This window comes from Aphis gossypii, chromosome X, assembly GCF_020184175.1.
Source record: "Aphis gossypii isolate Hap1 chromosome X, ASM2018417v2, whole genome shotgun sequence".
NCBI classification, from domain to species: Eukaryota; Metazoa; Arthropoda; class Insecta; order Hemiptera; family Aphididae; genus Aphis; species Aphis gossypii.
The window spans coordinates 41,400,430-41,417,600 of record NC_065533.1 but is presented as its reverse complement, the minus strand read 5'-3'; the positions used below and the strand labels follow the sequence as shown (position 1 = coordinate 41,417,600).

Sequence of the window (17,171 nt, the reverse complement as noted above, 5' to 3'; positions counted from 1 at the left end):
AATTATACAATTTCGCGAGTAAAAAGAATCAATATTCTTGTAGTTATTTTTACTTATTGAAAGTTCTAACAGATTAAATTGAGTACCAGTTACGTTGCATATTTTACATGAATAATAAGGAAATAGATAAGATTTTTGATAGTTAATTAAAATTTTAAGTGGTTACAAGTTTTAACTGAATTTAATCTATTACAATTTTAAATACCTCAGAAAATTAATTTATTTTCTTTCAGTTATGCATCATTGTCTGTAATATAATTTGTAAAAACAAATACCTACCATAATATAAATCGAGATATAAATGTTCCAAGAAATAAATCTGAAAACGATAACCTGTTGGGGTGGTCACCTCTCCCGACCACAATAGTTAAATATATAACATTAATATGTTTATTAATACTATACACATAGTTATAATATAATAATAGAAAATCGCAAAAAACACTTAGTAGTTGTATGAATTTAAACAGCGAATTTTTTTTAATTTTGACTGTAGACCTACTATTTAGTATTTATTATGCACTTAATACCGTACTACAATAATACAATTTGTAGGTTAATGATAAAATGTAAACCACGGATTTCTAATTACGCAAATTCATTAGTATTAATGATAATACAAAATATCGTTGGGTTGTATATTATTATATTGATAGAACACGTGCCAAAATCTTTGTGCAATACCTGATAATGTTATTTTTTAAATGTATTATTGAAACATTCTTCGGAAAGTTATTGAAAAAAGCAAATATTAGAAAATTATCGAGAACTCAGTTGTAACGGCAAAGAGATTTGTACACATGAGTATTTCGCCGTATCTATTTTTAGTAATGTTTATACAATTTAAGTAGGTATTTATATTTTATAACTGGATTAAACTTGCATCAATTGTAGAAGTACCCGGAAATGACGTTAATATAAATATTTGAACAATGATATTATTATATTTACACATTATTATTAGTTGATACCAAGTAATAATAATTATTTGGGTAACCATAGAATAATATAATATATTATATTTAATCAACAGACAATAATTACGTAACTTTTAGAAGCCTTATACTAAGTATTATATGAAAAATTATGAAAATTTTAATAATTCATTTTGATAGAGAAAAATAGAAAGATGATATTGATTTATCGATTATACTCATTAATAATTGACATCGAATTATTCAAAAGTAATATCAATGGATACCTTTTTCTCAACAATAGTTACATATTTATAATCGTTCTTAACCGTTCGCTTATAATAATCAATAAGTATGTCAAAAATATACATTAACCAAAATTATGTTGTTTTTTTTTTATGACGGAATCAAATTTACTAGATTTTTTTTTAGATTTAATTTATTTTTATCCCATTAATTAAACAGTCAACACGTGCTCTAATAAAACATAATACATATTAATATGTATACCTTCTCACCTTCGTCCTTACCGGTTTTAGTTCGATGCCCCACTGGTCAATATAATTGCCGCGGGTACGTAAAACGGTTAAAATTCAAAGTTTAAACATTCTCTATTAGGTGTCTTATCTAGTTACCTATCCTACATTGTTATCTACGTTTTTCTAATTTCTTTGTTAAATTGAGTGCCTAATAATTCAACAAAGACAGACGAGTAAACAATAAAAATATAAAATCCTTATATTATATTATTATAGTACAACACACAAAATAACAATAATAGTAATTAGTATTAATTAATAATTAATAATATTAGTGTGAAAGTCAAACAAGACTATAGTAATAATATTATATAGCTGGTGTAGGTACTCACGGTAAGTCGTTACGAAGACGTCGTGTCTAGGGTCTTCCGGTACGGGATATAATTGGGTCAGGCTCGCGTTTAAGTACGGGTAAATAGACGGCCACGTATAGAATAATACGATGGGGGCGAGATATGGACGGTAAGTGGTAATATTATAACGATAAAATGTTTTTAATAATTTAAGTGCCGAAATTGTCGAGGGCACGCGGCGAATACGCCGGCGGACGGGAAACGTCCGGAGGAGATTATGGCATCGACGACGCGGAAACGGTCAATGGGGAGAAGATCCGTGTTGACGAGTCGAAAAAACCGAAACCAATGACGGCGACGTGCCCACCGGGTGAGACGTCGGCGGCGCTGATAAGGGGCGGGCGGCGCGGCGCCGCGCGACCGTTTGATGGGTTGTTGAGCGTAGGGATAGCGCGTGGTGGGGGGGAAGGGGAAACGGGCAAGTGTGCGTGTTGTTCAGCTGCTGGACGCGGCGGACGCGTGCGACGACGACGAGTAACGACGTGCTGCACGGACGGCGGACGACTGGCAACTCCCGGGCCTTCGAGTTTCGACCGCGTCGGCTGTGTGCGTGCCAAGCGCACCGTAATCGTCGTTGTAGCCGCCGCCGCCGCCGTAACAGTCTCTCGGTCCGGCCGCGCTCCCAGTGGCGAGTTTGTGAGTTGACCGGGCCGCGGCGGTAGCGGAAAATGACGTCGCCTCCTCATCCGCCGCCGCCGCCGCCGCCGCCGTCGCTGGGAAAACGTCGTCCTTAAAGAAAAGTGTGTGTATTAATGCGTTGGCGTTTGACTGGAAAAAACCGACTACCTACCCACCCCATCACACCGCAACTATAACCCGATCAGCCACCGTTCCCATGTCTGGGAAACCGTCTCCTATTATAGTCCAACCACTGCCGCGTCTCGGGCACCGAAATGGGTTTTTATTTTTCGTCCGAGCTCTTGCTAATTTAAGTCTGAAAAAAAATGTCTTGCCATTCCCCGTCAACTGTATCGGTGGGACGACCGCGAGACGTGCACACGAAATGTTTAAATCGATTTTTATTTTTTTTTATTTCTTCGATGTAATTTGATTGCGTCTAAAAGACATACTTACTTTACTTCTAAGTATTATATATTTATATTAGAATCGAGTCGAACCGTTAAAAATTCATTTAGAATAATGTATTGTGTTTTATGTTATATTTCCCTATAACATATCTGCAAATTATTATGATGGTGACAGTGTATACACTAAATAATATATATATATATACACATTATACATTATACATATAATACATTATGATATGTATATAAATTATAAATATATATATACGGGAATAATGCAAGACTTGGTCGTAAATTTGTTATATTAATATGTTTCGGTTTCGAAAAGGCGTAACTAAAAAATGATGTTTTAAATTTATAGATTTAAATAATATTCTCCACGTCGGTTGTTATAGAAAACCAAAACAAAAAACATGTCTCAAATTGGTTCTATAAAAACCTTAGACTGTGCAAAACAACATCACCAACGATCTTTAAATATGCTTTATACCTATGACATTTTGTAAATTACATTTCCAAAAAAAAAAAATGTATTTTCTTTCTGAATCTAATTGCATAACAATGATAAAAAACAATATTTTTAACTTACCGATAGTCGTAATTTTCTATCGACAGTCCTAAGTCTGTATGAAATGGGAAGGAAAATAATGTTTATACGTTGGGACGCAATTCGGGTAGTTGTTAAATATGGTTGGAACGCAATTCGCGTGGAAAAGGGATTCCGGGACGCAATTCATGTGCAGCGATTAAAAAGTATTATTTCTTTATTTTGCACTAATCTTTTTAATTATATTTTATCTCATATATATGCGTAGTACCATAGTCATCAATTTAACAATAAATTATTATATAAATAACATTTTTATTAATTATTTTATTTATAATTGAATATGTTTTCTTTATAATACTATCTAATCAATATTTGCTATTGTAATTTGTCCGTTTTAAATTTAAACTGCTGCTGTACAATAATACAATTATCTATGTAAGTACTGTTTATTTATTTTATACTAAACTTAAACTAAAATGAAATTATTACATTTGAGTATAAATATTTTAATTTTTAACTTTAAATCACTAATTTCTAATATAAATATCAAGTGTGAAAACAAATTTTGAATTACGTTTATGAAGCAAAATTAACATGTATGTATTAGTTTAAAAATACTGTATTTTTAAAAAAAAAATTTCTAGTTTAGAAAGATAATCCAAACAACAATATTTTTGATTAACAATTGTGTATAGTTGGTACAAGTTTATATCAGCATATAACGATACATACCTACCAAAATATTGATAAATTATAGTCAAATAGTTATAAATGATAATCCTGTAAAATAAAAGCAATATACCATAAAAAATCAATTGCTTATAGAATTAGAATACGATAGTTATGCATTACTTTCAAAATTTAGTGCCAAAAATTGTAATACATCTGCATTACTTATTCGACTTTTCAATAAAATACAAAAATAATAGTAACAGAATTAATTATTGTACATTCTTACAGTCTATGAGTCAATGACCTATGCAATATGTCTTATGTAAATAAAATAATTTATAATATTATAAATATTATAATATTGAAACTAAATAATTTCAAAAATGTTATTTAACTCGCAGTTAGACAAATAACCTGACCATTTTTTTAAAAAAATATTAATTTATTTAGTAAAAAAGAATTACCAAAGTATATGAAAAAGTATTCAAAAACATCAATTAATAATTTAAAGCATTGTATCTATATAAATGTATTTATTGCTATATTTACGTAAATTAAGTTGTTAAAATAAAAAAAATTTTAGTTTGATGTAAATTTTTTTTTAATCTATATAGATAAAAAATATTTTCTAAAAATTTCCATTTGTATAACACGCAGGCGTTTCCAATTTTCTCCCATATAGAAAATTAATATATACCTATACTAATGCGAGTACTGCAATGAGAACAGCATGAGGTTAATAAACTACAAATTTAAATCAGCTAAAATCCAAAAAAATTGGTCTAGGTCATAGAATAATTTAATATAATATATTATGTATGGTTAGGTATATATATAACAAAAGTGTTACATAATTATATTTAAATAAAAGTACCTACATTGAAAAATTAAAAAAAAAAGTGTGACGTATTTATAGTTGGTATACGGGGCTCTTTTTTCCTGTATTCGGGGCTTTTTTTCCGAATACCACCTACTGACTACTTTACCTTATGGCTTATAAGTACTGTACCTATAAGGGTTCACAGAAGTACAAGTATAAGAATGTGTTAATATTGTTAATTGTTATATTATTAAATTATGATTGAGGCCACTATAAATTTATTTAATATTTGTGTAAATACAAGAGGAAATGAAAAAAATGTTTGTTATACAAAGTATAAAGTTTAAGTTTATTATTACGGTACTTATTATATTTTTTAAATCTATTTTGATTCAAACTTTTTTGAATTATCTATAATTGTCATTATATATGCAAATGACACATGATGAAAGGAAGTGATAAATTTTGTTCGTCAACATAAACATAATTATAATTATAATTGTGAATAATTAGTAAGTTTTTATCCTTTTTTTTTGTTTATGTTTATTAACAAAACATTTTTTCACGAATTTTTATATACTCAACATTATGTACACTAATTTAATTTAATTTTAATCCATTTTGTTAACGTGTATAATCTTTTCACAGTGATTGATAATTGCAGGAATCAGTTATTATTGTAGTTTATTTTAGTTAAAAAGTGAAAAATAGAAGATACTAAAATTTTACTATGTGATGTATTTTAGTAATGCTTAGATTTAAAGAAAAATCATAATACATATAGCCTATACAGGTCGTGTATTCGGTATCTGATCGTTTTGATTTGGAAGTCGTATTTTACGATATTATGTTTACATCCCGTGATACACTAATATCACTACCTATATTTTATCATCTGATATAATGATTATCAATATAATATGGTCTTAGATAATTCAAAGTACCTAAAAGTTGAAACTAGACTAGGTACTAGAGATGTTCCCACCGCTGACCTTTATAACAGTTATAACTTATAGATTGAAGTTCAATTTATTTTAATATTTCAAATATTTGATGTAGTGGTCAGCATAAATTGAAATAAAAACTTATCTTTGAAAAAATTCGGGCTTTATAAAAACAAATTTAAGTAAGAATTTTTTTTTAAAACTGGATAAAGACAATAAAAGGAACAATACAAATTTGTAAATGATTTCTTGATTGTGATTTTGCATTTGAATTGTAACAAAATTTTAATCAAGAGCCGATTGAAAATTTCTTCGGCTCTATTCGTAGTCATGGAAGTAGGAATATAAAACAAACATCAGCTATGTTTATTTAATCGTTTAAAGCACTGTTATAACACGATTATAATCGAAATTCCAGATGTTGAAATGCCCAGTTCTAATTCTCAAGTGACTTCTGGAACTTCTGAAAAAAGAGGTATCTTGTTGGATGGGTAATAAAAAAAATAACTAAGAATTGTCATTTATGTGTATTCACGCTTTCATTCGATTTTGTTTTAGATGAACATTTTACAATACAACTACGGAGACAGCACGTAGTGGCGTTCTCTTACAACTGAAAACTAAGAAAAATCCATAAAAAAACCGTATATTCATTTTTTAAGCTTAAAAAAATATTTGTAATAAATGAACCAAAATATAAGTGTCAAACACTTTAAAGTTTAAATATTGATAATAGCTGATATTAATAAAATGACAAAACCCTTTATTTAAATCTTATTATAAAGAAATAAGATATATTATACCAAAGTTGAAGATTGAACAATTTTTATTGCTCTAAAAATTGGTAATTAAATAAAAATTACATAAAAATACTTAAAAAATGTCCATTATTCTAAAATCAATACATTCATTATTTCATTGAGTCTATACTAAATAGAAAATTTTATAGTCAAGATAAAATATAGCTACAATATGATTTTTCCATAATATTATGCACCTATAATAATTTATGTTATCAATAAACACTTTAAAGCAAAATAATATACTGTAAAATTTATTATAAAAATAATAATTACATTTTATTATATTGAATAATGAACTAACTTAAGAATAAACATAAACATTGAATAATATAAAAACCATAATACTATAAATAGTACAATTACTAATATTGACAGTTTACGAAGCTATTTATAAGGTATTTACGATTTACATTCAGCACCAACTTTTTCTTTCATAAAAGTGAAACAAATTGAGTACAATTTTCCTTTCCTGTTATTGATTTTCTAATACTTAAATACTTTTATTTTTTTTCAATAAAAAGAAACAGCGAATAGGCGTAGTACTACAAAATATTATTACTCTTTACAAATAATAAAATAAAAAATCAGAATTTTCAATAGAGTCATCGCTGTCTATATAGTGATCGAATGCTCGGTAACGATCTTTAGGGTCGGTCGAGCGGTATTTTAGCCGTATAGGCTAGTATTCCGCGTCATGGATTTTACGTAGTTTTACGTTCACGAAAAACATACGTGTTTAAATTTATGGTAAGCCATACATAGAGGTTTTACCGTTTGTCGTTTGCTTTAAATTTATTTTTACATATACCACAGTCATATCAATATAGGTAGATAAAATAGTAAAATTTATAATATATAAATTATAAAATGCGAATAAAATGACCAAATACGTTTTAATAAATTTTTTTTTTTTTTTGTTTATTTAACATCTAAGATATCCACCCTTTCTCACCCAAGAAAAAAAATTAGATTAAGTACAACGCCACTATACCGTGATTTCCTTAATAATTACTGATATATATTAAATAATTGAGTTTAAAAGACAGGCGTCGTATCCGCTTACTGTGTTGTATCTGTCACACTTTTAACATAAAAAAAAAATCTATGTACCAAATTCTCATTACAGAGTACAGATAATACAGTTTATTAAAGCGAATTGATGTATTATTATCGAATTTATAGTGGGGAATATGAACTATGCTTGAACGAATAGTTTTTTTCATATTTTTTAAATTTTATTATAATTTATAATTACTAGAATAATTTAAAATTGAAAACTCATATAACTCGTTTTAAAAAAAAACACATATGACAAGAAACTCTTCGTTCGATTACAGTTCATAATAATATTCTCTTCTACAAATTCAGAAATAAATATATTCAAAATAATTAAACTCTCTATTAAGAATCCGGTAAGTAGATTTACTATATTACGCACATGTAAGACGGACAACACAATATGTTTCATAAGTTTACAACGCTCTATCTGAGATTAATTATAAATTATTTTTACGGACGATATATAAATAAGCTAGTGTTAAAATGTAAGTTGTTTTTTATTTTTAATAATGTATTTTATAGCTACATTTAAAAATTTAAAAATTGTTATCGATTCATAAAATTTCTATAACATACACAATAAAATAGACTGAGCTCAAATTTATATTAAATTTTACTTTATATTCTTTTGCTTCAAACTTTTTTAATTTAAAATATTTAATTTGTTCGAAATAAAGTTTGTATGTGTAATTAGTATTTACACAATAATTTATTTTAGTCTATTTAGTACCTATACACTTACTAAAACTATTTTTTTTGTTTTCTAGTTTTCTCATATTTATTACAAAAATCAATATTAAACCAGTACATCGTGTTATTCCTTATTAATACCTATATAAATGTTAAAATGTTATTATTAGTAGTAGGAAATTATTAAAAGTATGATTATAATACCCCAAATATAAGCGAAAAATAACATAGGTATTTCCTCGATCAGGTTCTATTCGTATTTCGTCGTCAGCTTATACTATATATATAGTAAATAAAACACGTTTTTCAACTAGGTAGGTACTTCATAATAATTTCAAACTCGATGATTCCAAAATAAAGTGGACAACGGTATTACTACAGTATTTTATAGTACATAATATATTATTTACATACTTCACCTTTCTTCAACAGTTTAACCTGTTCCTGGTTCATACAAACAAAACCACTTTTAATAATGTTTATAGTTTGATATTATATTTAATTCATAGCAATATTATTATTACTTATTTGCATACTGTACTCAACAGTATTCACTATCGGAAAACGTTTTTATTTTTTGTCACATCTGCGCCGAAAGTTTATTATTTTCTATTCCAGTTGAAGCAACGGAATATGATCTTTCATCGTTCAATAATGGGCGGACAATGTAGGTACTATCAAAATCAGATTCATATACTTACTTCATGAGCATATCGATAAATTTTGTCTACTGCTAGTAAATCAAGATAATACTAACTGGTAGGTTAGAAATTTTCGCGTCGTTTGGCAAACTTAGACACCAAGAATGGTAAAAACAGTTGTTACGGATTACTATAAAGTTTGTAGAGGCACTCAGACGGGACAAAAAATGATATATTTGACTTGTGTGAGAAAACAATTTTAATTATGGACAAAATTCTCATCAATAGTTCACCTAACTTACACAAAAGATACTATTTTATTTCCATGTTCTATTAACCGCTAGGACATGTTGTATAATATAATATGTTACTCTATAGGCAGTTGTTTAAATTACACTTTCTGACAATGATGTAACGAACTAAATAATGTTAATTATAATATGTTTATTGAACATTTAAATACAGTATGTCAATAGAGAAATTTTATTTAGTTATTATTGATGCCAATAGTATATCATATGTATCACCGTATTATATTCGTAAAAATAAGCCTCTATTCTGTAACTGCTTAAGTCATAATTATTATGAATCAATGCTCGATGTTGTAATAGTTATTTAGTAGTAAGTGAAATAAAGTATGACACTATACTGCATTTTATAATTTATATGTTTATAACGTTTTACTTGTTTTTAAGAATACCTACTTTTTTTTTTCACTTCGTGGCCCTCATACTTAGAAACAGGTTATTCAACATTCAACTTGAAAATGTCTCCAACAAATTATAAGATTTAAACGTCTGATTAATTTTGTCTGTTAGTTGTGTTGTCATAGGTCCATTAGATTATATTCTAATACTGTAATGCATAGGTATACTCTATGGTATATAACATTATAGTACATAACCGATTGTCAAACATTTTTGCTCATTTTGGATAAAATAATTGACAGAAATTTAATAGACCATGAATTTGTTCACATATTTATTAAAAGTAATGCCACGTTTGTGATCATTATTAAAAACGAAGAAACTGGGCTCTTCTCAGAATCTAAAATAGACCGTATAGACATGTTTGGACCGGTTACAAAATGATATTGAAAAATTACAACTGTAATGGATATAATTATATTTTAGACAGAAAAATAATTATTTTTATCAAATTTTAAAGGATTATCCAAATGGGTAAATACCCTACCACCATGTACATTTGCAGTCAGATATTCCTTTGAATCATTAATAGTTGCCATAGCTGTTTTCCTCGTCCTGATGTTTATTGCACCATTATTTTGTTTTCGATTTTTTATCTGTTGTCTGTAAGTACGTTTTTGTACTAATAGACTAACATTTATCTATATTATAGTTTACCCAATAAATATTACAGTATTGTCTGTATTGGTAATACTATTATAAATAGTACTATTTATAATCAATGGTAATGCTTATATTATGGTAGTATTGTGCAGTGCGACGAAATTCTGTTCACAAATATCAATCTATTTATGTTTAATAATCGTTTTCGTATCACCATTTACGCATATATATATACATTCGTATATATTACATATTTAAATATATATAATATGTATGTATAATACGTATTGGTGTTAAATGTTTTGGCAAAACTATGCGACTTGATCTACTCCAGCCGACGATAAACGTGAAAACGTACCGCCCGTTAACTAAGAATTACGCTCAGCGAAATCACCTATATTATTTACAGGTTCTCTTGTAATCTAAAGTAGTCTTGTAAATAGTGTTATACCCGTTATTTTGAAATTATAATTTATTAAATTTACATTATATTATAGGTAATATAGATATGTTTAGAATGCTGAATGATGCTGTCTACAACTTACAACGTATTTTATAATCATGGTGCCTTATCGTTAGCTTGTTACTAGTTCTTTCGTTCATAACTCATAAGTTAGTGACACGCAAACATGCAATATGTATTTTGGTTGTCGATTTTACCGCTATGCGTAACATCGAAAAACTGAAACATAAATAATTGTGGTTTATCATTTAAAATTCATGATTATAATTGAATCATGACTAAAGTATAGGAAAATAATATATTTTTTTTAAATGTATTATTACAAATTGTAAGAATTTATTACAAATTATAACAACACAGTAAATCACAGTAATCTTTCGTTTTTATTAGGTTACATTTTGATTAATTATTGAACAATACTAATTCATGCTCGAATAAAGCGGTATAATTAGATTTTTGCACAATTATTATGAAATTACGCATTGGAGAATACAAAATTAGAATTGTCTTAATATCAGTACTCGTACACAAAAGTATAATATTATATGTTTCTATATATATTTTATTATTGAATTAGTGGATTAATTAAACCTTTTATAATGTAGGTAATAATTATATCTATAAATTAAATTACTATTTTCAAATAAAAATTATTATATTATATTCGACTAAAGATACTCATGTTAAGTTTCGAAATGTATACCCTCTAATACATAAACGTAAGTTTTATTTTATTGTAGTATACTAATATAACAAATGCCAAATATATTAAGTAAAACAATAAATTGAAATAAATAAATATTAGTGTTGCTTTAATACTATAAGTATTATTTCCAAAGCTTATCTACTTGAATGAAAAGACCATGAAGTGAATGATTAAATTGTGCTGTGTTAATTGTACATTCTTGCGTGAAAAGATCTAATCATTCAACAATTTTACGCTGCACACGTACGTAGTACGTACGAGTATTGAACTTATTAAACATAGGAATAAGTACGATAAAATATTTATTTATTTATTATCCAGATCGTCAATTAATAAACCCATAATATATTTTATATCGAATCCTCTTTACATCAGATAATAACTTATTTTAAAAGTTTTTGTTTGTAGGTAATGAAAATAAGTTATTCACAATATCGACATCTGTAGTTTCAAGTTTGTTTGTTTAGTAAACAAACAATATCCTTCGAATAATCTAAACAATTTAAATCTCATTCATTTAAATTAAAAATTCCAATTAATGATTGAATTTCCGAAACTGCATTTCTTAAAATATTTGATTTGTATATAAAACATACATTTAATAAATTAATACTATTTTTATTCTGAGTGGAACATACATTTACATAATATTATAGTAAAAATATTAATTAAAGTGCCTACTGCAAATAAACCCAGATTTTTAGTTAAACCATTATCATTCTGGGGTAAATCAACTTCACACCGCACGATGTGAAAACGTGAACAAATTTAAATGACAATAATTTATTTCCGATTTCATTAATAAACGCATTGCCTATATGATTTATTTATTTTCTTAGTTGTTATATTTAATGTTAGTTTAAGTATATGATTGTTGGATTTAGTTGTGTCGTATAGATATGCGTTAAGTCGAAGTGGAGAAAATTATTTTAATTAACTGCTGGTGTTGCGACAAAATATAATAATGTATATTTTGAATTTTCTGATTTTTTGTTTGGTTAGTCGCACTGCTGAAACTAGTTGATTAGACACATCCATTTTCGATTAGCGATTCATGCATAGACCTTTGAATTGTTCAATTGAATGCACAATTCTATACGCGTGACTACGTTGAAAATAAATAAAAACATAAATTGAAATTTCAAAAACATATTTAAACAATTTAATCAACAGATAATATAAATGGAATATAAATAATTTATAATTTGTAAGTTATAAGTTTTGAATTTTACAGGTTATCATATAAGTGATAATACATAGGTACATTCAATATTTATTTTGTTGAAATTGAAATAAAACAATTAAAATGTTTAAGGAATATACATTTTTAATTAAATAAAAATTTAAATAATTACTGATCAAACATAGGAGTAATTGATATTTTTATATTTAAATTATTTATCAATATTATTTGCCACTAACTATAGCATTTACTGTTTGATAGTCTTTTACCTTTAGAATTAGGCGTGGCACACTGATTGTGATAAGTCTGTAACTCATATTATTCTTATAAGTTATGAATAATAAACAATCAATTGTTTGAATAAATACAAATATTAAAATAAAATCTAAATAATTATCACAATAATTTTAATACATTGATATTATTTTTAAATGTATTGTACGCTTAAAACTATATAAATTATAAAAATTATATGTATAAACTATAAAGTTATAAATTGTCAAAAAATATTATACTTATTATACTTTATATATTAGACATATTTTTTTTATCCCTAAATAAAAACATATTATAATGATGTACGTATATGATACTTTTATGTAAAATACCTACATAGACAATTAATTAAAATAGTTGTGTAAAACACAATACATAATAATACTAGATGAATTTAGATTATTGTGCTTATTATTCTTTCTATAAAATAAAAATAAATTAAGAGTTTACCAAATCAATCAAAGAATTTTTTACAAATCATTTTTATGGCAATAATACACCATCGAGAATCAATAATTTCAATTAAAGTGATTAAAATGTCAAGAAAAATAATCCTTGGTAGAATTCTCATGTACATTCTCTTTCGAAAATTCTAGATTTTAATATTAATTTTGACTAAACCGTCGTAACCTATAATCCAATTTGTTCGAATGACTAATTAACTAAAATGGTCTACACCAGAGTTTCTTTAACTTTTTTATCTTTAGAACCTTTTTTATGTCCACTTTTATTGTTAAACACCTAAGTTGTTTTTTTTAGTTTTTTAGCTATTTAAATAATAAATTATTACAGCTCAACAATTAGAATAGAATACCTACTTTTTTTTTAATAGTTTTTTTAATGCGTAAAATATTTAGTTAATCTTTAGTTAGATTTTTAAAATAATTTTCTTGAAATCCCAGGGTTCCGCGGAACATAGTTTAAGAAACTCTGGTCTACAGGGTATTATAACAATACCAAGTTTTTGATACGGCACAGTTATGTGTTAATCAAAAATATTCAAGAAAATTGAAAATCTTCCAAAGTTATGCTATATAGTTAGAATAATCGTTTATTGATGAGTCGATGTAGAATTATTTATGATAACTTCATGATTATTTCTATTTATTAATTACTAAGAGCAAAAACATTTTAAAAAGAATATTATTCAAAGTATATGCTATAATATGTAAATATTTAGTTAAAATTTCAAGTCCAAACAGTTACTCCATTCTAAATTACAAAAAAAACCTATTTATACTTTTTAAAATATTTGATTTTTTCTATTATTTTAATATGTTTATTTTTTTTTTTTTTAATATTTATTATTTTATTTGGAGGTGAGAGCCTGAAAAAGAAATGTATTAGTTTTAAAATGGGTGTTTTTTTGTATCTGATATTTTCTTTCTGAACAGTAAAAATGCTGTGGTCTTCAACGTTGAAAATTCTTTCTCGTTGTAGTTTTAGTTTTTTTTATTTTAAAATAATCAGTTGATTATATTCTTCTTAGGAAAAACAAAAATTAAATTCAGCAATATGAGAAAAACATACTGTTTTTTTTTATAGGAAAAAATATTGTAAAATTGATATTTAAATTTTTTATCAAATATTTTATACTAACATTATTTCTATAGTAATTTTTGTGAGACTTATAAACATTTGAAATTTTTAAACTTTTATTTTTAATATAAATAACAATATAAAATATCCTTAGAAAATGAGGCTATAGTATAACATAATAATGAAGTAATGATATATATACTCGTATATAACAGAGCGAATTCTTCGGTTTTTTTTGGAATTTAATAAATAATAAAAAAGTTTTAGTAAAAAGTCTACATTATGATTTACGATTATTTTATAATTTTTTTTTTTTGTGTTTGATATTAACACAACAATAAATAAAATCAATGTGGTTATACAATTAACATTTATTTAGTTTTTCAAATAAATAGTATCACGTGTCTTTATAGATAAATCTGGATTAGTTCATCCAAGTTTGTTTTGTCCTATTTTAGATTAAAAAATTAATTTAATTCCTGATGTAATGTTATGACTCTACAGAACCTTCAAAACTTTTAATCATAAAATAAAATATTATATTACAGTTTCTATGTGTATATAATTTACAAATTTTTAAATTGTGAATCTGTTTAAAGGATTATTTCAATTATATACTCTGGCATGCTGAGTATTCCAAAAAAAAAATATAACTATAACTTACAGGCAATATTGTTATATTAGGAAGCAAGTAAAGTTTCAAAGAAACCCAAGAAAAAGCCAAGAAACAGACATTAAAAGCTTTCCAGTGGAGTTCGAAGAATTTATTTAATTGTGTATTTTCTACATGCCTTTATATTTATTAACAGTGCACTGGATTTAAAACATTTTTTTCTTAAATTTTTTTTCTTCTTTACTTAAAATTAACCAATGTTTTTTGTTATATGAAAATATAAATGAATATAATCCATTATTATTTCATAGATATTAAATAATTTGCAAAAAACACTTAAGAATAATCTACTATATCTTATGTATCTTATGTATTATATGTATTGTATAATTGAGTAATTGAATATTATGAATGTTTTCGCAATGAAGGGTCAACTTATTTATCTTGTAGTCGAATTTCAAATTAATCGCTTTGGATAATATGTTATAATTGCAGAGTTGAGGTATTAATTTCAAAAGAGACATTAATCCTTTAAATAGGTATGTACGAGGGATGTTGACAAACCATATATGCAATAAATTATTCAGTAATTTTTAGGACACTTAACCCAGATATCTGTTTAGATTAAAGTTATTTAAATCGTTATAAATAAAGATTATTTAACTTAAACTATGAAAAATAAAAAAAGTTAAGAATTAGCTAAAAGAAGGTAATTAACTTCATCTTTTAAGGTAAATAAGTCGATATAAGTCATTTTGTTAATCATTTCTATAGTTCATAAATCATAACTATAATTTTTTTTGAAATATCGTAATAATTTTATAATTTATTCATTAGGGATTCCTATTTACTGTATAATAAATATATTAATATATTTAATGTTATACGCGTAACTCGTAGTTTTAAACACAAAAAAAAAAATGAAAAATACACAATTTTGCTACCTATTCGTGATTTATAAAACTTACACGTCACTAATAGATCCTTCAATCAAGTTCAATGGATATTACAGTCATGTTTGAATTATATATACTTCAATATTTTTACCAGTTTGTTATAGGATTCTAAAGTTTCTCAACTCTGTTGAAAATTATGGAAATTAATTCACGATTTTAAGGGCAATGCATGTTAGGTCTATATAATACTGGAAATATTCCGAGTATCAGTTTCAGATACAGGATGTTTGTTACATCATAGATAAATCTCTCTATTTAATCATTCATTTTCTTCAACTTTAAATGAAATGTTTATTACAACAAATTATTGTATGGGCATTAATATAAATTTTTACAATTTATTACATATTTAGTATGTTAAATATAATAAATAATAAATCACTTTATTTTATTTATAATAAAAAATGTATACATTGGCTTAAATTTCAAAGTATGCATTTTTGTGATAAATTAAAATGTACTTAATACATATGAGTGAGGCAGCTGGAATATTTATTATCTTAGGTCCTACATGCATTATTTAAGGCTCCATAACCCATCATTATGAAAAATTAAAATATAAAACTATCCAAATGTAAGATAAAAATATCTATTATTTGAACAAATTTATTTTTATTTAAGTGATAAAACTAAAGATAGAATAAATCATAATGTACAATAAAAATAATAATTACTAACCAGCATTGTTTAATAAAATGATATTGGTATTAAAATTTACATTATTTTTTATTATTATTTATTAATATTGACATTTTAACAATTTATTGCAATACAATTATTCTGTAGTACTATTGGATAACGAATTTTCCCTCATCGGAGAAAGCCATTGATTATTGAAAATGTCTTGTGAAATGCCAAGAAACAGTTAGAGTTATATATTATTTACGTGTTCATCATAGTAGATAACGTATAATGTCACCATAGCAACTGCGGCAACTGATATTGTAAGAAAAAAGTGTCTTACGAATTGCAGATAAACCCCCCGGCAAATGAGATAGTCATGTCAAATAAAAAACTAAATGTTAACTTTCGATGTATTATATTCCTTTGTATTTATTAACATTTTGTTAAAAGATTGTAAAAATAAATGATTACTTTTGTTATATAACGCA

At 25.8% G+C, this 17,171-nt stretch overlaps 1 protein-coding gene and 2 long non-coding RNA genes across 5 annotated transcripts in view; 1 reads left to right on the top strand and 2 right to left on the bottom strand.

Moving 5' to 3' along the window:
* LOC114121430 (lysine-specific demethylase 3A-like) overlaps positions 1-2,329 on the bottom strand; it is a 67,174-nt gene extending 64,845 nt beyond the window's left edge. For all 3 annotated transcript variants that reach the window (XM_050208142.1, XM_050208143.1, XM_050208144.1), the window contains exon 1: positions 1,786-2,329. The gene's annotated coding sequence lies outside the window, so the exon portion shown is untranslated. The remainder of the gene's footprint in view (positions 1-1,785) is intronic.
* A 3,657-nt stretch (positions 2,330-5,986) lies between these two features.
* On the top strand, positions 5,987-6,515 carry LOC126552723 (uncharacterized). The gene is made up of 2 exons (XR_007606136.1): positions 5,987-6,311; positions 6,379-6,515. It is a non-coding gene; the product is annotated as an uncharacterized LOC126552723 (long non-coding RNA).
* Positions 6,516-10,826: 4,311 nt separating this feature from the next.
* On the bottom strand, positions 10,827-16,932 carry LOC126552895 (uncharacterized). Its single transcript, XR_007606350.1, has 3 exons — positions 16,738-16,932; positions 16,072-16,183; positions 10,827-11,005 (listed from the first exon to the last, which is right to left on the bottom strand). It is a non-coding gene; the product is annotated as an uncharacterized LOC126552895 (long non-coding RNA).
* Between the last annotated feature and the right edge of the window lie 239 nt (positions 16,933-17,171).